At 41.3% G+C, this 16,048-nt stretch overlaps 1 protein-coding gene across 3 annotated transcripts in view; it reads right to left on the bottom strand.

Moving 5' to 3' along the window:
• Positions 1 to 7,847, bottom strand: part of IL15 (interleukin 15) — a 37,131-nt gene extending 29,284 nt beyond the window's left edge. Inside the window, exons 1-2 of one of the 3 annotated variants that reach the window (XM_032686727.1) lie at positions 7,832 to 7,847; positions 7,334 to 7,603 (exon numbers count right to left, since the gene is read on the bottom strand). The gene's annotated coding sequence lies outside the window, so the exon portion shown is untranslated. Of the gene's footprint in view, positions 1 to 6,795; positions 7,131 to 7,333; positions 7,604 to 7,831 lie in introns of those variants that run through there. The other 2 variants (XM_032686726.1, XM_032686725.1) reach the window with 2 other exon arrangements.
• Between the last annotated feature and the right edge of the window lie 8,201 nt (positions 7,848 to 16,048).

Here is a 16,048-nt window from a genome sequence, read left to right as displayed (position 1 = left end):
TGTGGCAGACAGTGACGTGACACCATCAATGAACCCAAGCCGTTTCTCCTGCAGACACAATAAGATTTTCCACGCTGCCCTTATTTATAGCTTAAATTCTAGGGAAGGAAATTACCAAGCACTTGATTTTCACAGCCTTCTGGCAGAGACTGCAACCAGGAAAAGGTGCAGTGGGAACTATTTCTGGCTAGTATTTTAGAATATAGTGATCTGTCTACTCAAAAATAAATTACAGCCAGTAAATATTTTTCTCCTGTATTTTTATTTACAAAAACACACCCTATTACATTTGATAAATTCTAGTAGTGGGTGGGCTGGTTTAGCAACTGTGGTGTAAGATTTTTTAACTATCACAGAGTACAACCTTTCTTGTCTACATGTGTTTATTTTTATAAAACAGGCTTTTCAAAACAGTTCATTGGTGGGAAAAAAACCAAACCAGCCATTTTTTCGATAAAGAATTTTTAATCATTGGCACTAGAGTCAATTGGTAAACTATTAAACTGTTGAGTTGTAATTTATAGCAGCTATAATGACAACAATGTCTGAATGATCACCCTATGCTGCCACTAAGGATATACCTCATCTGTTATAGCACAAAGTACTATAAGATGGTTTGTAATGATGCATATATCTTGTTGTCTGCTAATAATAACTTATCATCAAGGACAACAGTTTAATTATATAGTACATCTCCTGCTGGCTTCCCAATATTTCTGCTACTGTTCACTAACTTCTTAGCTAAAAAGGAATCCGTCTCCTTATTTTACACTAGTACATTAATTTATGAATGAGAGACAGAAAGCTTTTATTAGTTACCCAGGTGCCTGAATTCTTTGTGTTCTCATCATGATATAAAAACCTAGCCCAGGCTGCCCATAAATCCTGATGGATGACGGAGAACAGGCCCCAGATCAGTTAAAGGATGTGGAGAAAATCCCAGACTAGAGTTCTCAGAGAATTGTGCAGCATATTAATCCAAAGGTGGCACTCAGCCCAGGCCAAGTGGGATCTCTGTTTACTCTGATACAGTACGGTGAGCTTGAATAAAATATCTTTCTCTTCTAGTCCTTCCTTCAGGTTCATTCTGAGTGTGAGATCAGAGCACCCTTCTTGGGAACAGCACTGGCCCAGCAAGAGCAGAGGAACCTTTGGTGTGCAGGAACCTTTGAGGTGGGCGCGAGCAGCTAAGGTTCAGTGAGAAGGTAAGTTGATCTGGGGTTAATGATACAAAATCAGAACTCCTTTCGTCTTTGAAAGAATAATCTGTCTGTGTAGGTACCAGGGACCTCCAACATTGTCCTACCCCATTAAACTTCTGCTCAAAAAGGAGTTTTGAGCACACGTTCCCATGAGGACCTATTAACAGTGCTACCTACTAGAGTTTGCACTTTGCGGACACAAACTATCAGCATGTTTGTTAATATGATAGCGTTCATTCCTGGAGTGAATTTCTGTTCCATCAAAATGTGTAAAATGGGAATCAGAAACCTGAGTTGAGTGAGAAGAATGTCTTTAAACTGGGAAACTGTTCAGAGAGATGAGATTTTGCTTCATACACATTTCTCTGAGAAATAAGTAGCTGATAATAAGTAATGGATAGTAGGGTTTTCCTCCCTCCATTTCTGAGCAATTATTTTTGAAATGCTCTTGAAAATTAGAAATATTTTAGTGTGCATACAAGCAAATGGACATGTTTGTGATGTTCTTGCTTTGCCTAATACACTATAATTTGGTGTAGAGAATTGGAAATGTATTATAATAATGAAAACTGGCTGTGAATTACAGTCCTGTGGTAAAAATAACTTTAAAGTTATTAAACTGACTATCTTCTATTACGAGTTTTTAAGTGCACAGAAAGACCTCATAAAAAAACAGGAATCCATGGGTATTACTGTCCTGAGGTTTAGCTCCTAGTGATGGTGCAGTGATGAAATAGAGAACACAGCAACAAGACTGTGTCATGTGAAAAACAAGAAGAATAAAATCTGTACTTTTGTGCAGACTAACAAGTTTGTTCCAACAACTGAGTTTGGGCTGCTGTGCTTTACTGATCCCTGCAAGCAGTAACACTGTGGTGTCCTGCAGAACAGTGGTCTTCTGTACATCACAAACCACGTTACTCTGATAGAACAGCATGTCTCACAGTGGGCTGTTCCAGATTGCCTTTCTCTCTGTTGTGCTGGCTGAACCCTGAACCTGACATTTGAAGGTTTCTGTCAAATGTATTACTGTCCATGGCCTGAAAGGCACTGCTCTTAAGAAAAAATCTAGCATTATGTTATCTATACTACACAATTACTCCACATCAGCCTCTACCTCTGGCCCCTAGGATCCCTCTCTTTTTTTCAGTGAACTTCTAAGAAGCCTTAGAACAGATCTGACTGTAGTGTTCAACCATTCATAATTACAGCAAATCAGAATTGTTTAGGTTGGAAAAGACCTTTAAGATCATTGAGCCCAGCCATTAACCTGAGCACCACAGCTACATGTCTTTCAAATATCTTCAGGGTTGGTGACTATCACTTCCCAGGACAGCCTGCTCCAATGCTTCACCATCCTTTTAGTGAAAAAATTTTTCAGAATATGCATCCTAAACCTCCCCTGGCACAACCTGAAGCTATTTTGTCTTGTCTTGTCACTTGTTACTTGGGGGAAAACATGGACACCCACTTCACTACAACCTCCTTTCAGGTAGTCGTAGACAGCAATAAGGTCTCCCCTGAGCCTCCTTTCTTCATGCTACACAACCACAGCTCCCTCATCTACTTCTCATCAGACTTGTGCTCCAGACCCTCCACCAGCTCTGTTGCCCTTCTCTGGACACATTCCAACATGTCAATGTCTTCCTTGAAGTGAGGGGCTCAAAACTGAATGCAGGATTTGAGGTGCACCCTTACCATTGCCGAGTACAGTGGGACAACGGCTGCCCTGGCCCTACTGGCCACACTATTTCTGATCCAAGCCAGGATATGTTCAGCCTTCTTGGCCACCTAGGCACGCTGCTGGCTCGTGTTCATCTGGCTGTTGACCAACACCTCCAGGCAGGCAGGTTGCCAGCCCCTCTTTCCCAAGGCTGTAGCTTTGGCACGTGGCATTGTTGAAATTCATACCGTTGGCTTCAGCCCCTCAATCCAGCCTGTCTCTGCAGGGCCTTCCTACTCTCCAGGAGACCAGCACTCCTACCCAACTTGTTGTCGTCCACAAAGTGGCTGAGAGTGCACTCGATCCTCTCATTCAGATCATTAATAAAGTTACTAAACAGGGCTGGCTCCAACACTGAGCCCTGGAGAACACCACTTGCAACAGGCTACCAGCTGGATTTAACTCCATTCACCACCACTCTTTGGGCTTAGCTGATGTACACCAGTGCAGCCCATGACCAGCTGGTTTCTCCAGAAGAACGTTGTGGAGGGGGATCAGGTAAGACAATCAGAACTTGCCTTATACCCGTGCTGACTGGGCCTGATCATCTGGATGTTCTGTACTTGCCATGGAATGGAACTCAAGATGATCTGCTCCATGACCTTCTCCAGCACCTTGGTCAGGCTGACAGGCCTGTAGTAGTTCCCTGGATCCTCCTCTCGGCCCTTTGTGTAGATGGACATCACATTTGATAAGCAGTCAACTGGGACCTTCTCAGTTAGCCAGGACTGCTGATAAATGACGGAAAGTGGTTTGATGAGCACTTCCACCAGCTCCCTCAGTAAACCTGGGTGGATGCCATCAGCCCTATAGACTTGTGCATGTTTAAGCGGTGTAGCAGGTAGCTGACCATTTCCTCTTGGATTATGAGGGCTCCATTCTGCTCCCTGGCTTTTTCTTCCAGTTCAGGGGCTTGGGTACCCAGAGAACAACTGGTCTTACTATTAAAGACTGAGGCAAAAAAGGCATTAAATACGTTAGAGTATTTCTCCTTCAAATTCTCTGAGTATTTCTCCCTTGTCATCATTTCGGAAGGGTATTTCCCAATTTAGTGTCCTCGCTGAAACACTCCAGCACTGCTCACTCACTCCCTGTCCCACTCCCCGGCCCCCCTGGAGAGGAGAACTGGAGGCACAAAAGGTAAAGATCATGGATTGAGATAAGAACAATTTACTAGAAAAGGCAATACGAAAAGGAACAACAAGAACATTAATAACAGACTGTACAAGAGAGGCGAACAATTCACAAGCAGAACCCAGCACCACCCAGTGCTTCCAGCCTGGTTGGAAGGGGCCCATCCCCCCATGTTTCCCCCTGCATCCAACAAAGGATGGAGGGGCCTCCTTAGCCTTTCTTTTGCTGCTGATACATTCATAGAAACACTTTCTAGTGTAGCCAGGTAAAGTTTTGTTTGGACTCTGGCCCTTCTAATTTTCTTCCTGCATAACCTGCTGTTTGTTGCTTATGCTGTGTGCATTGGTGCAGAGGCAGTTCAGTCGAGCTGTCGATCCCACACCTTTTGGGGGGGGAGAAGCCCTAATTCCTACATGACAATTCTCAGGCACTTCCATGGTTTCTAACACATCAATAACCCTTGTGTCTTTGCTTCCACGTGGATCTCCATTCCCTACCTCCAGTGGCAGACAGAAGGAATTCACCAGTACATAGTAACTAAAAAACTGGCGTGCCACCTCCAGGTTTTCCTCTAGTAAGCCTGGTTTTACCTCTTTCCCCCCTTCAAGTCTAGTTTAAAGTTATTGCAATGAGCCTTGTTAACTCCTGTGTGAAGATCCTTTTCCTCCTTTGAGTCAGGTGTACCCCATCTGTTGCTATCAGGTCCAGTGTTCTGTAGACCAAATGATGATCAAAACCCCTAAATTCTGCTGGTGTCACTAGGCTCAAGAGCCAGGTATTGGTCTGCTGGCTCATCCCACTTCTTCCTTTATTATTCCCTGCAATTGGAAGGATAGAGGAGAACACCACTTATGTTCCTGATCCCTTAACAGTCGTCCCAAGGCCCTGAAATATTTTGATTGCCTTTGGACTTCCTGTTGCAACTGAAAAAACCAGTAACGGATAATAATTGGAAGGCTGTACCAAACACTTCACGTCTTTAATCCAGGCCCCAGGAAGGAAGCAGACTTCCTGAAGAAGCGGGTCTGATCAGATACGGGGATTTCTGTTCCCTTCAGAAAGGATCGTCTATGAAATCAAGCTGTCTTTCCTTTTTTTTTTTCTTTATGGAAGCAGTTTTGGCACAGGCACATGGGTTGACTCAACCTCAGCGACATCCCCAAGCTAGACGGATCATTGTCCTCCTTATCGTTGCCTTCCACTTGCAGAGCCTCACACCTCTCGTGCCCGGTCACCGGGGGAGCTGGGCCGGTCACAGAGACGAGCCTACTCACGTCCTCCGGGATCTCTGGCACCAAGCGGAGTCGTCCCTGTACCTGGAGCGGGGCACAGCATGTTCCCACCGCGGCTCTGCCGGGTGGATCCCATCGCTCCCCGGCCGCGCTGGCGCGCCCGCCCCGCGCTCCCGTCGGCGCGAGTGCCGCACCCTCCGGGGCAGTGTCCTGGTCACTCCCTTTCCCTCAGGGATTTTTATACGTGTGAGGGGCTTGACCGTCTGGCTCCCAGGTCCCGCCAGCCGCTGTCGCGGCGTCTGCAGCTCCTGGCGCTTCTCTCGGCTCGCCCCGAGGTTCCCCCAGCCCAGGAAACCCCCCCTTTGCATGGCAGCGATGTGCTGCGGGTCCTGCCGGCACCGGGGCTGCTCACTCTCTCTGTGTTACACTCCAAAGAACTGGCAAGGCAGACCTTTGTTGTTCGTGTTTGTGAAATGGCTATAAAGTCATGCTACATGTTCTCAAAGTTTAGAACAGTCCACTAGACACTCACAGAATGATATTTGATACCTCTATTGGTCTCTAAATATGTTTTGTTTGTCCTATATTGATCTATAACTATCTCCTTCCAAGATAAATTAAACAAATGATAGATTTCCTTTTAACTGGTACATGTCAAATAAATTGGTAACTAAGCAGAAATAAACACAATCCAAACAGACAAAGGAAATGCTGCACTATTGACTATTTGGAAAGTACAGCAAACCATGCTGTGATAATTATCAACAGGAGTTTGTTCTGCAGTACCAGACTCTCTTAAAAGTAAGCCACACAAATATACCTGCTGTATGCAGAAGGAATCACAAGGTAGGGGTTGTGCACAGGAAGGAGAACTTCATATTACTGGCTTTTACAGATATAATCTTGCAGGTTTAGACAGTACAATATTTGACAAGTTTCTGTCCCACACATCTTTCCCCTCTTTTCCAACCTAAATGAACCTACAATTCTATGATTAGAGAGAAAGTGGTATTTTTCACAAGCCTCATAAATGCATTTATTTACTCTTGTTTACTACCGACTAAAACCTCCCTATTACTCTGCTATCATCTACAGGATCTCAGTGTCATTGCTTTCAGTAGGATTCCACTTGATTGCTGATTTTCAGTTTCCTGCCTGCATTTAATGCTCTTTCAAGTGTATACACTAAAATGTAAATAACTTTCCTCCCAGATTTTTGTCTCAGTCCTTCCTATGTTAACAATGCTCACACCAGTAGCTTTGTTTTCTCCTCATTTTTGCTGTGTGAATTCATTAGCAAACAATGACAAATTTTCATGGGCTAGCACCAGTTCTCTGTACTTGCTGATGTCTCTCACACAGCAGAAACAGAGAAACAGGTGCCAGGTACAAACAAGATTAAATACAATACTTAAACTATGTCTTCTGTATTTATAACAAATCTTATAAGACAATTTACGAAAAACATGAAATAATTGGAAGTTAAGCTTATGAGTTCCCTCACCTTTTTAATACAATGAAGCAAGAAAGAAAAACAAGAGGATGTCAAAAGTTGTGAAGTACTCACAAGTCCCGTTATGCTGTGCAGCAAGTTGACAGAGAAGTTAGGATAAGGTTTGCTCTAGTGACAGCAGCAAATGCTCCACCCTCTCCTCCGTTCTGTTTTACTTTCAGTTGTTATATAATAATATTGTACTAGATTTGTACCTAACATAAGGTGGAAATTGTTCCTATGACAAAGAGCAGATAGTAGGGAATTCCTGCTGCCATTTCTGAGCAATTTGCAAACTTGGAAAAAAAAAAACCCACACAGAAAACACTCTGTGGGGAAATACATATGCCTGTGATTTAGAAGGCAGGCAAGTGACACAAACACGAAAGGCAGCTCGCTGTTTGCTGTCCCAGTGACGTTTGTGCAACTCCCTCTTATCATTCCTTATAGGGAAGAGAGTTTATGGTTTGTGCTCCTGTTCCTGCACAGTCCCTTCCCCGCTTGCAGTTTCAGTGTATTCTCCCGAGCAGGACTCGGAAGAGTTGCTTACCTTGGAATCGAGTACTGTAGCTTTATGCTGTGACCACTCCTCTGATTTGCAGCCCGAACAGTGTTTTGCTGGGGCAGCCACCACAGGAGGGAAAGAGAAGTGGCCTTTCAGGGCAGTGCCAGGAAGGCACGGAAGAGGGTTGTGAGGACAGAAAAGAGCTTCTCCCAAAGGTACAGCGTCTGGCTTGCCGTGGAACACCAGGGCAGAGAGGTGTCAGAGGCCCGGGTGACAGCAGAAGAGGATCCTTATAAATGAGCTAAAAAATATAATCTGAAAATTGGACTGAGCTCAGAAGTTGTGGATTTTAACTGTTAAGAAAAGTGAGGGTTTAGTGCCTGTGATAATGACAGGGAATGGCAGCTGTAATCCCAAAGTCCTGCTTAGACAGGATCAGCATCATGAAAAACTTTTCTACTTTGAGATAAACTTTAATGTCTTGAAGAGGAGTCTCAGCAGCTCCCTAGGAGGACTGTCAGGTTTCCAGGAACCGTCGCTTACCTCTATAAGGTTCATGCACTTGAGAGGCGACAGTGAAAATGGTACTTAATCTCTGTGCAGCCTTCTTTATGTCCCCATCTGTATTATTCTGGGCACTGGTTGTTATTCCGTGCATGTTGCACTGTGAGGTGGTAAAAATATTCTGCAGCAAAATGACAGGGTTTTAGAAATGGCCCTGTCTCCTTACTGAAGAAGAGATGAGTTTCTAGGGTTGGACACTTCCTTCTTGTCTCTCAGTGAAATAGCATTTTTTCAGGAACACTACAATAACACTTAGTTCACTGTACTGTCATAGTCTATTAAAGCCAGATTCAGAAAATCTGTTTGTGAAGCTAAATAAGACTTCTGTATCTTCAATAGTTGTCATACAAGTGAGAGAAACAAGGACTGGAACTGAACATTTCCAGAGAGTAGTTTTAGACAGCTGCATGACAAATTCATTAAATGGGCCAACTTGCTGCCATTTCTCAGAACCCCAGTGAACTGTATCTTGTGGTCCAACTTTCAGGTCCAGCATCCAAAGTGCAGAGAAGGCATCAGAATTAAACGCAGCCATGCTGATTAGCTCTATGGAATCAGGTTGACAATCAGTACTACTGCAAAGAACCTTCCAGCATTTAACATAAGACAAGAAAAAAAAAGCAGAACTCACAATTTCATGCTCCTCAGGGACTCCAGGCTCTCTCACATGACTCTGTATCTGTGCCTCCAGAAAAGCAGCCACTCGCACTCCTTATACTCTGCGTCAATGCAGGGTGAGAATGTCCCTTTTTAAGCAGTCATGCAGACATGAGAGGTGTTATGTGCTTCAACTGGCAGCTGATAGAAAGCTGGGCAGGATATGAAAGCAAAAATAAAAGTATAGACTTGGCTGGAATTCTTGCCGTGACAGACTACAAAAATGCAAGTGAAAAGGAGGTACTGGCATGGCAGGAAAAAACACCTCCCTGGAGAAATATTTAAAGCAAAGGAACATATTCATTTATTGACTGTCTTATTATAAGGGCACTTTTTTTGCAAACAAAAGTGGTCATAAACATCTCTGATTCTTCAGCTCACTCCAGCTCAAAGAATGAGAGTAAATGATTTCGAGCATACATATGAGTTGCATGTATTTGGACTTCTACCCCAAAATCTCTCATATTTGTCACTGTTTAAAACTGGAGTGTTTTCCATTTGTTTTTGCTTTTTGATGTGATACCTTTGCTAACCTATAATTTGACAGATTTTTCTAAACTAGGACAACTTTACAAGCAAACAGCCAAAAGCAAGCACACAACGCTTTAGGTATTAATGACTTATATTATGTGAGAGAAGGGAAAGTATCACTTATTTATTTTTTTTTTTAAAATCACTTTCCAAACAGTTCCCTTTGAACACAGCAAAATGGAATCACTGTATATAGGGTGGATTTTTTTTTAAACTGTCTCTCTTGGTGTGATCTTTTTTTAAGAGCTGTGTTTTGCTGGCATTTCCAAAGTTAAAATCTATCGATTGCTAGCTTAATATAAAAACTGTTCCTAAACATTACACTAGTTGTATATAAAAGTAATGCAAGTGTCAGTATGTATTACATTGCAATAGGGTGGCAATACCACCTGCACTCCCTCAAAATATAATTCTCGTTCATTTTCTTAATTAGACAAAAATGTGTTCCCTAATTACACAAGGGACATTTTATAGACATCTAAATGCTACTAGCCACATCAAGGTGTTTATTTATAGCATAAATTACTCTCATATTCTCTTACAATCAAAATGGCCCTTTCTAATTTATGCAAGTTTCATTTATAGTGGACACAGGCTGTTCGGCAAGATATTGGCAATTACTCTCTCTGAAGAGCAACTAAATTGTAATTTAGTGTTTTAAATGCAGTGACAAAGAAAGTGAATGCAAACAGTAAAGTGAAAACAGATGCATGACTGTAATTTTGAAAATAAAAGGGGATAACTGAAAATTCAAACATGACCGTCCTGATATGAAGCAACATTTGAACAACAGGAGAGGAAGTATTGCCACAGGAGCAAGAGTGAAGAAATGGGAGGAAAGAAGGTCTTTCCAGAGCACTGTATGTGATGTGAGGATGTATACAAAAAACCAGCAGTTCTAGCAAACACAGATCCCTTTAGGATGTCCCCAACCAATCCACCTCAGAGCCAACTTTTTTGCTAAATTTTTGAATGCTAAAAGATGGGACTGCACTACACTCTTTTCACTTACTGTCTCAGTATTAGTCCTTTATAAAAAAAAAAGTTGATAAGTTGTCAGCTCTGATAAGGCATTATGCTCTAATAAGCGTAATGATTTTAATTTTCTTTAAATGAATTTCAAAATTTTTAAAGAACCTGAACGCAAATATACAGGCAGATGGGGAAGACAGTAATTGCAATTTGAAATGTGTCTCTTCCTGAGTACATTTTTTTTATTATAGTGTTCCTGCTGTCTTCGAATTTTTGCCTGTAGGGCTGAACTACTACACCCTCAATTATCAACCCTACGAATTCCTGCATAGGAAAATGAAAGAGCTGTTGTTTTCTCCCTCTAGGTGACAGAGTGGATACAAAGAGCTGATAAGGACGTACAACTTTGGCTCCCTTCTTTCCCAGTGTGGCATCCAGAGGAGCCAGCTCTGGGGAAATAGCCTCCTGCCTCTGAGAAGTCACATCCCAGTCATCCCCTCAGCATTTACCATTACTCCTCGATGTTCAGCAAAGGTGAGCCTTGATTCTGGTGGCCAGTGGCTTAGTATCTTACTACTGAGCCGGAGAGGACAGAGGGGAACTTGTATGATAAGAGTCTTACATAAATCTGTCTGATATATGGTAAAAAGGTGCATTTCTGGAAATTATCATCTTCAGCAAATCATATGCTTATTTGAATTTGGGAACTGTCCTGCACCAGGGCTGTAACTACACAAAAACCAATATTCAAGAGTGAATTACTTCAGTGGAGGAGTTGTTGCTGTAATAGAACATGTAATATACTAAACATGTTACTAAGGGGGAACGTGTGCCTCCTGAAAATCCAGGCAACTTTTGCTTCATGGCTGGTATAGCATTGTAATCTGTCTCTTTTTTTTCATACTAAATTATACTGTTTCCTAAATTATAGACTCTTCAGATTGCTTATTAAAAACTGGCTTTGCAAAACTACTATTTAATTTCTAGACACATCTGGAGAGACATTAATGTTCTGCCTTTCAGAAGCATGCACAATATTTCTGGCATGTTATAATTTATCAACTATTGCCATTAAGAATGGGCTATTCCTATTTAAAGAGATAGTGTTTCCAAGCAAAACACATCAACTGCTAAGTTAGCAAAAACAAAACAAAGGGAAAGGCATTTAATGCATAAAATGAGCAGAAATATGTTTCTGAATCTGTGAAAGAAGTTAACACAGAGAAATGTGCAGCTCTTAGTTGGAGTCATGTGAGGAACATATAATCTTAAATGTTTTGTCTAGTATCTTGTGAACAAACACTACCCTATTTAGGCAAAAATATTTGCAGTATTGCAGCCTAAAAGCTTTCCTAAGAATATTGCTCTTTAAATTGCATGATAGGAAAATCCTATACATAAAATAATTTTGTGAATGAAAAAGCTGCCTAACATCCCAGAAGGAATGTCTTCACTACAATGGTTCTTTCAAAATATACTTGTGTTATTTCTCTCTGTCTAATCAACCCTGAGTGGAGTGGCCAGACCACAAAGCTCTTGCTGTCTACGCTCTCTCAGAGGTCTCTGAGGTAGAGACCTACAAGCCAAATCCACAAAACTGCTACTGAATCTAATCCTAATTTACATCCCGAGATAGTTCCAGTAGGAATAGTTCTCTGCTCAAGTGCCTCTTTGAAATTAGGTGCTGTGCTACTGGACCTTGGGTGATTGGACACTTTCCAAACTGTGGGCCCATTTCGCCGTTAAGTTGGACAAGCTGAACAGAGCACTGCCAAATAGCAGGACTGAGAAAAGCCTTTTGAGGGTTTAACTGCCTCCAACCAGGATCCCTAGCTCAGGATGCTCCCCTGAAAGCAGTGCCTTCCTTCAGTGTAAAACACAGCATCCAAAACATGTGTTAGTCTGTTATTATTTTTTTACTACGTAAGGATTTTCCATGTGTTTCTCAACAGAAATTCCAAAACAGTGAGTTCAAGAAACAAAATTTTACATCATAATAATGAAACTGAATCCTTGGGGGAGGGGGGTGGATTTCTTTCCTCAAAGCTAACTATTTGTTAAAACATTTTATCAAGATCTCTCAGTCTCAGTCCATGTAGACAACCCTCTCTGAGGTTAACAGACTGCTTTGTGGCTCACTTTGCCATTTGTAGTTGAAGCTTTCAGGAGAATTAGATCCTAACACATATGACAATGAAAATAAGTTTTACTAGAAAGAAATAACATGCAAATGAGAGAGATGAAAGAGGAAAGAACACGACTGAGTAATGATGAGTGCATTCCATCAAGATTATTTCCCTGTTTTTTCTCTTTAATACTAAAATACGATAACTATGACATATTTATCAAATTTCTCATCTGATACAACTGTTTTGTAGTTTCATTATGCTGTAATACAGCTGGTCTCTTTAATGCTCAGAGTGTAGTGGAAAGTAATTTCTGTATAAATAGAGAAAACAAAATACTTAGCTACCACGTGGACAGAACGTATTCTACACACTTAAAATTTAAGAGGCTCTGCAGAACATATTGTATTTAGCTAAAAGGAAGGAAATGTCTTTCTCCAATTAGTTTAAATTAGGAGTCATACTAAACTCAAAGTTTTCTTTAGTTTTTTCACATTGCTTTCAGGCTTCTAGGATATATAAAGAACCTTTTCATATATTGTGACACTTGTGGAATATTAAACTCCCACACCACTCTGCAATGTAACTCCTTTACATGAAAAAATCTATGTGCTTTCTGTAGGGAATCTTAATATGTGGCATACTATGTACAGAAAGGATGGATGCTCTGGGAGTTGGCAAAATTTTGATTAGTGGATGAAAAGATGGTGGTTTGAAATTTAGTATCGATAAGTGGCCATTTTTCATCTCAGTCCTGAGTTTTTTGATAGCTTATTGTCCTCAGACCAGCAATTTTCCCCATTTGTTATTTCTTACCTTTCCCCAGAGCACCTGTTACTCAGAAGCAGCAGCTTCCCCTGAATGGTGTGCCATTGCTTTTGCTGGTGCCTCGTGGGACACAGAACTGTTCAACATGCATAAGAATAGAGATTCCCCATTTTTGACCTCCACTACTCACTCTGAGTTCTTCTATCCTCCGCCTCATGACTGCTCAGGCTAAGTGACTGAAATTCCTTGTAGGAAATCATGCAGTGACATCTAACAGCAGAAATGTCCAGCGCATTTCCGGTCCTCTCTCTTTCCCTGATTATTTAGCCACATGTACTTCATGTACCACCAAAACAGCCAAAGTGTTTATAGACAGGCTTTCCAGCATCAGGCCAATGAACTCTACTTGTCTAGTGAGGAGTTTCCATGAATTGTCCATATCAAGGTCCAAAATGAGGTTGGCTTGCAGATGCTGTGTTTCCTAATGTCGGCATGTCTAGCTATCCCTGATATATGACTTGCTGTTCTTGTCTGTCCTCAGTGGGGCTTTGAAATCTGCTCAAGGTTGTTCAAAGTAGAGAAACGCCAAAGACAAACTTCTGGACTGTGTCCTAGTGTGGGGGGTAAAGCAGCAGCAGTCCTTTAAATTGCCACTGCAATATTGTCCAAACTGGGGAAATACAATAAGCCAAAATCTTTTGTTAGTATGGTTGGATCAAAGTTAGAGTGCATGAAGATAGAAGATGAAAGGTGCTCAAAAGGTTATTCAATGCTTTGCAGAATTGAAAATGTAGGAGAAAAAAAGTGCAGCTTTTTGTAAAAAAGCATCGCTGAAGACTTGAGACTCAGAGTACTCATTGTTGCTAGCTTTGCCTTTTTTTGTGTGATTCCAGAAGCTACTTGCACAGTACTTTGTTAAATATAACCAAAGATAAGCATCTGGAAATATTTGAAATATAAATAAAAATCGCATAGAGTGAACTGTACTCTAAAGATGTTTTTTCACTGGAACAGCGTTGAGACTTGAGTGCTATGAAAGGGAGTTAGACTCTAGGGGACAAGGCAAATAAGAATACAAGTACTAGTATGGGGCCATTGTATGTGTTTAATAAGCAAATCAAGTTTAAACTCAGGAAAATACATTGCCTCAGAAAGATTTCAGTTTGTGAGAGTGCAACTACACAGAGTAATGCTAGTCTGTAAAACCTATGTAATGAAGATACTGAGTAGTGAACTTGCGAGACATGGACATGCAGTCAGTGTAGGCATGCTCCAGAAGGACAATGGACTAATAAAGGCTAATAAGATGTCTCCAAGATCTCAGATATGAAAACCTATGACATTTCTTGTCACTTCCCAGGTACCTTTGTTACCAGCAACATCTTGTCACTTGCTTTATTTAACCATGGGATTCCTTCTGAAGTGACTCCCACTGAATTTACCAGAGAGCATCTGTCTTGTGCAGCTCCCAGTGTAGTTTCCTGTCTTTAGAATCAGCATTGTGTGGCTTAGGGGAGGGATAGAATTGAGTTCCTGCTGATATAACACTTTCTTGCAAACCCTTCCATGTATTTATACCAGTGGAGACTCTGTGATTTCCAAGATTTATATTACATGCAGGTGGTCCATAAAATTACATGCTTTATCTGTATCATTGATGGGTATGACTGTATGAAATCACTTCTAACCTACTTTCAAGAAGCTTAGACCTAAGAATCTGATAAACACAGTCTTCTGGACCTCTTCCAGAGGAGCAAGAGATCATTTCATCTTTGGCTAAGTCTTTGCACTGAACTTATGCAAAAAAGTGAATTGAAATTGGTGATGTTGCAAACTCATAATATTCCTAAACCACAAGGTCTTGGAGGCCTTTTTTATTGACAGTCACCCCAGTTAGCAATAGCAATATTCAGCAACTTCAGATAAAATCCTGTGTGCTCTGGCTGAAGTAGGAAGTTTATCTTAAAATAATGGGGTTTTGCTAATTTGTACATTTCTCAGAAGCAGGGTGAATATATTAAATTCGTAAACTTCTCAAGGCTGCTTAGAATCCTAAATGGCCCTGTGTGATTGCTGAGGGACAGGTAGTGTAACTTGAGGTTTTAACAGTACTAGAAACATTAATATATTATTACATCTGATAATTTAAAAACAATTACTTCCTCAGCTGAGAAAGAGAAAAGCTGATTTTCTTGTCATCATTTACATTGTTTGGTTGTTTGGGTGTTTATATGGAATCTTCTCCATTTGTGTTTATAATACAGTTTGGGAGTTATCTTTGTTAAAATAAATTTTAAAAATTAGTTGCAACGGTTTTGTAACAGTGTTTAGTCCATCTTTCTGCCCTAAGGTGTGAGCATGTCTGCCTAAACCATACCTAGCAGATATTTTATTGAGGTTCTATTCAAAATGTCCAGTGTGCTGAAGAACTTCACAGGGATGTGGCACAATAGAACATGCAAGAAAGGTGCACAGCAAAGGTAGGATCCTGTGGCAAATGCAGGAAAACTGAGGGGGTGACAAAATGAAGAGCAGATAAACTGGTTTTTAGAGGTGGGCAAAAAGGCCTGTTAGGGTAGCAGAGTAACATGGCTCTAACTTGGGACCAGAAGTAATGTTCCTCTGTGCAACAATGTGTGGGCAGGGAGGGAGTTGTGTTTAAAGTATCCATTCTGTCTGACCTGGTGACCCCGAGTTAATTGAAAATGTGGGTATGTTTATGCCTTGGGTATTTTTCTGCTGTTCAGGATTTCATGGTGTTGTTTATGATTTGTTAACTGCCCTCCAGCCTCTAGTTAAGCAGTGGATTTCCTTCCTGCCTTGTGTGTAGGCTACTCTTGATTTCCCTTTTTTCCCCTCCTTTGCAGGCCTCTTCCAGGGCATGGCTGAATGTGACTGGCTGCCTTCTCCTGAGGTGTGCCATGGCTGGTTATCCCCATGCCATTTTCCAGCATCTGATTATGCAGGTTCTGCACTGGGTGTGTTGCAGTTTGGGCCGCTTCTCCAGATTTTTGTTATTTTGCAGTCTACTTTTTGCTTCCAAAACATTTTGTTTCCTCTGTTTAGTACTGTCTGAGGTTTTGTCAGCAGAGCTTTCGTTTGATAACTGCATCACAAGTGAAAGCGCTTAAATAATATTGGA

The sequence above is a fragment of the Chiroxiphia lanceolata genome, chromosome 4 (assembly GCF_009829145.1).
Source record: "Chiroxiphia lanceolata isolate bChiLan1 chromosome 4, bChiLan1.pri, whole genome shotgun sequence".
Taxonomy (NCBI): Eukaryota; Metazoa; Chordata; class Aves; order Passeriformes; family Pipridae; genus Chiroxiphia; species Chiroxiphia lanceolata.
This window is presented reverse-complemented; position numbering and strand designations above follow the sequence as displayed.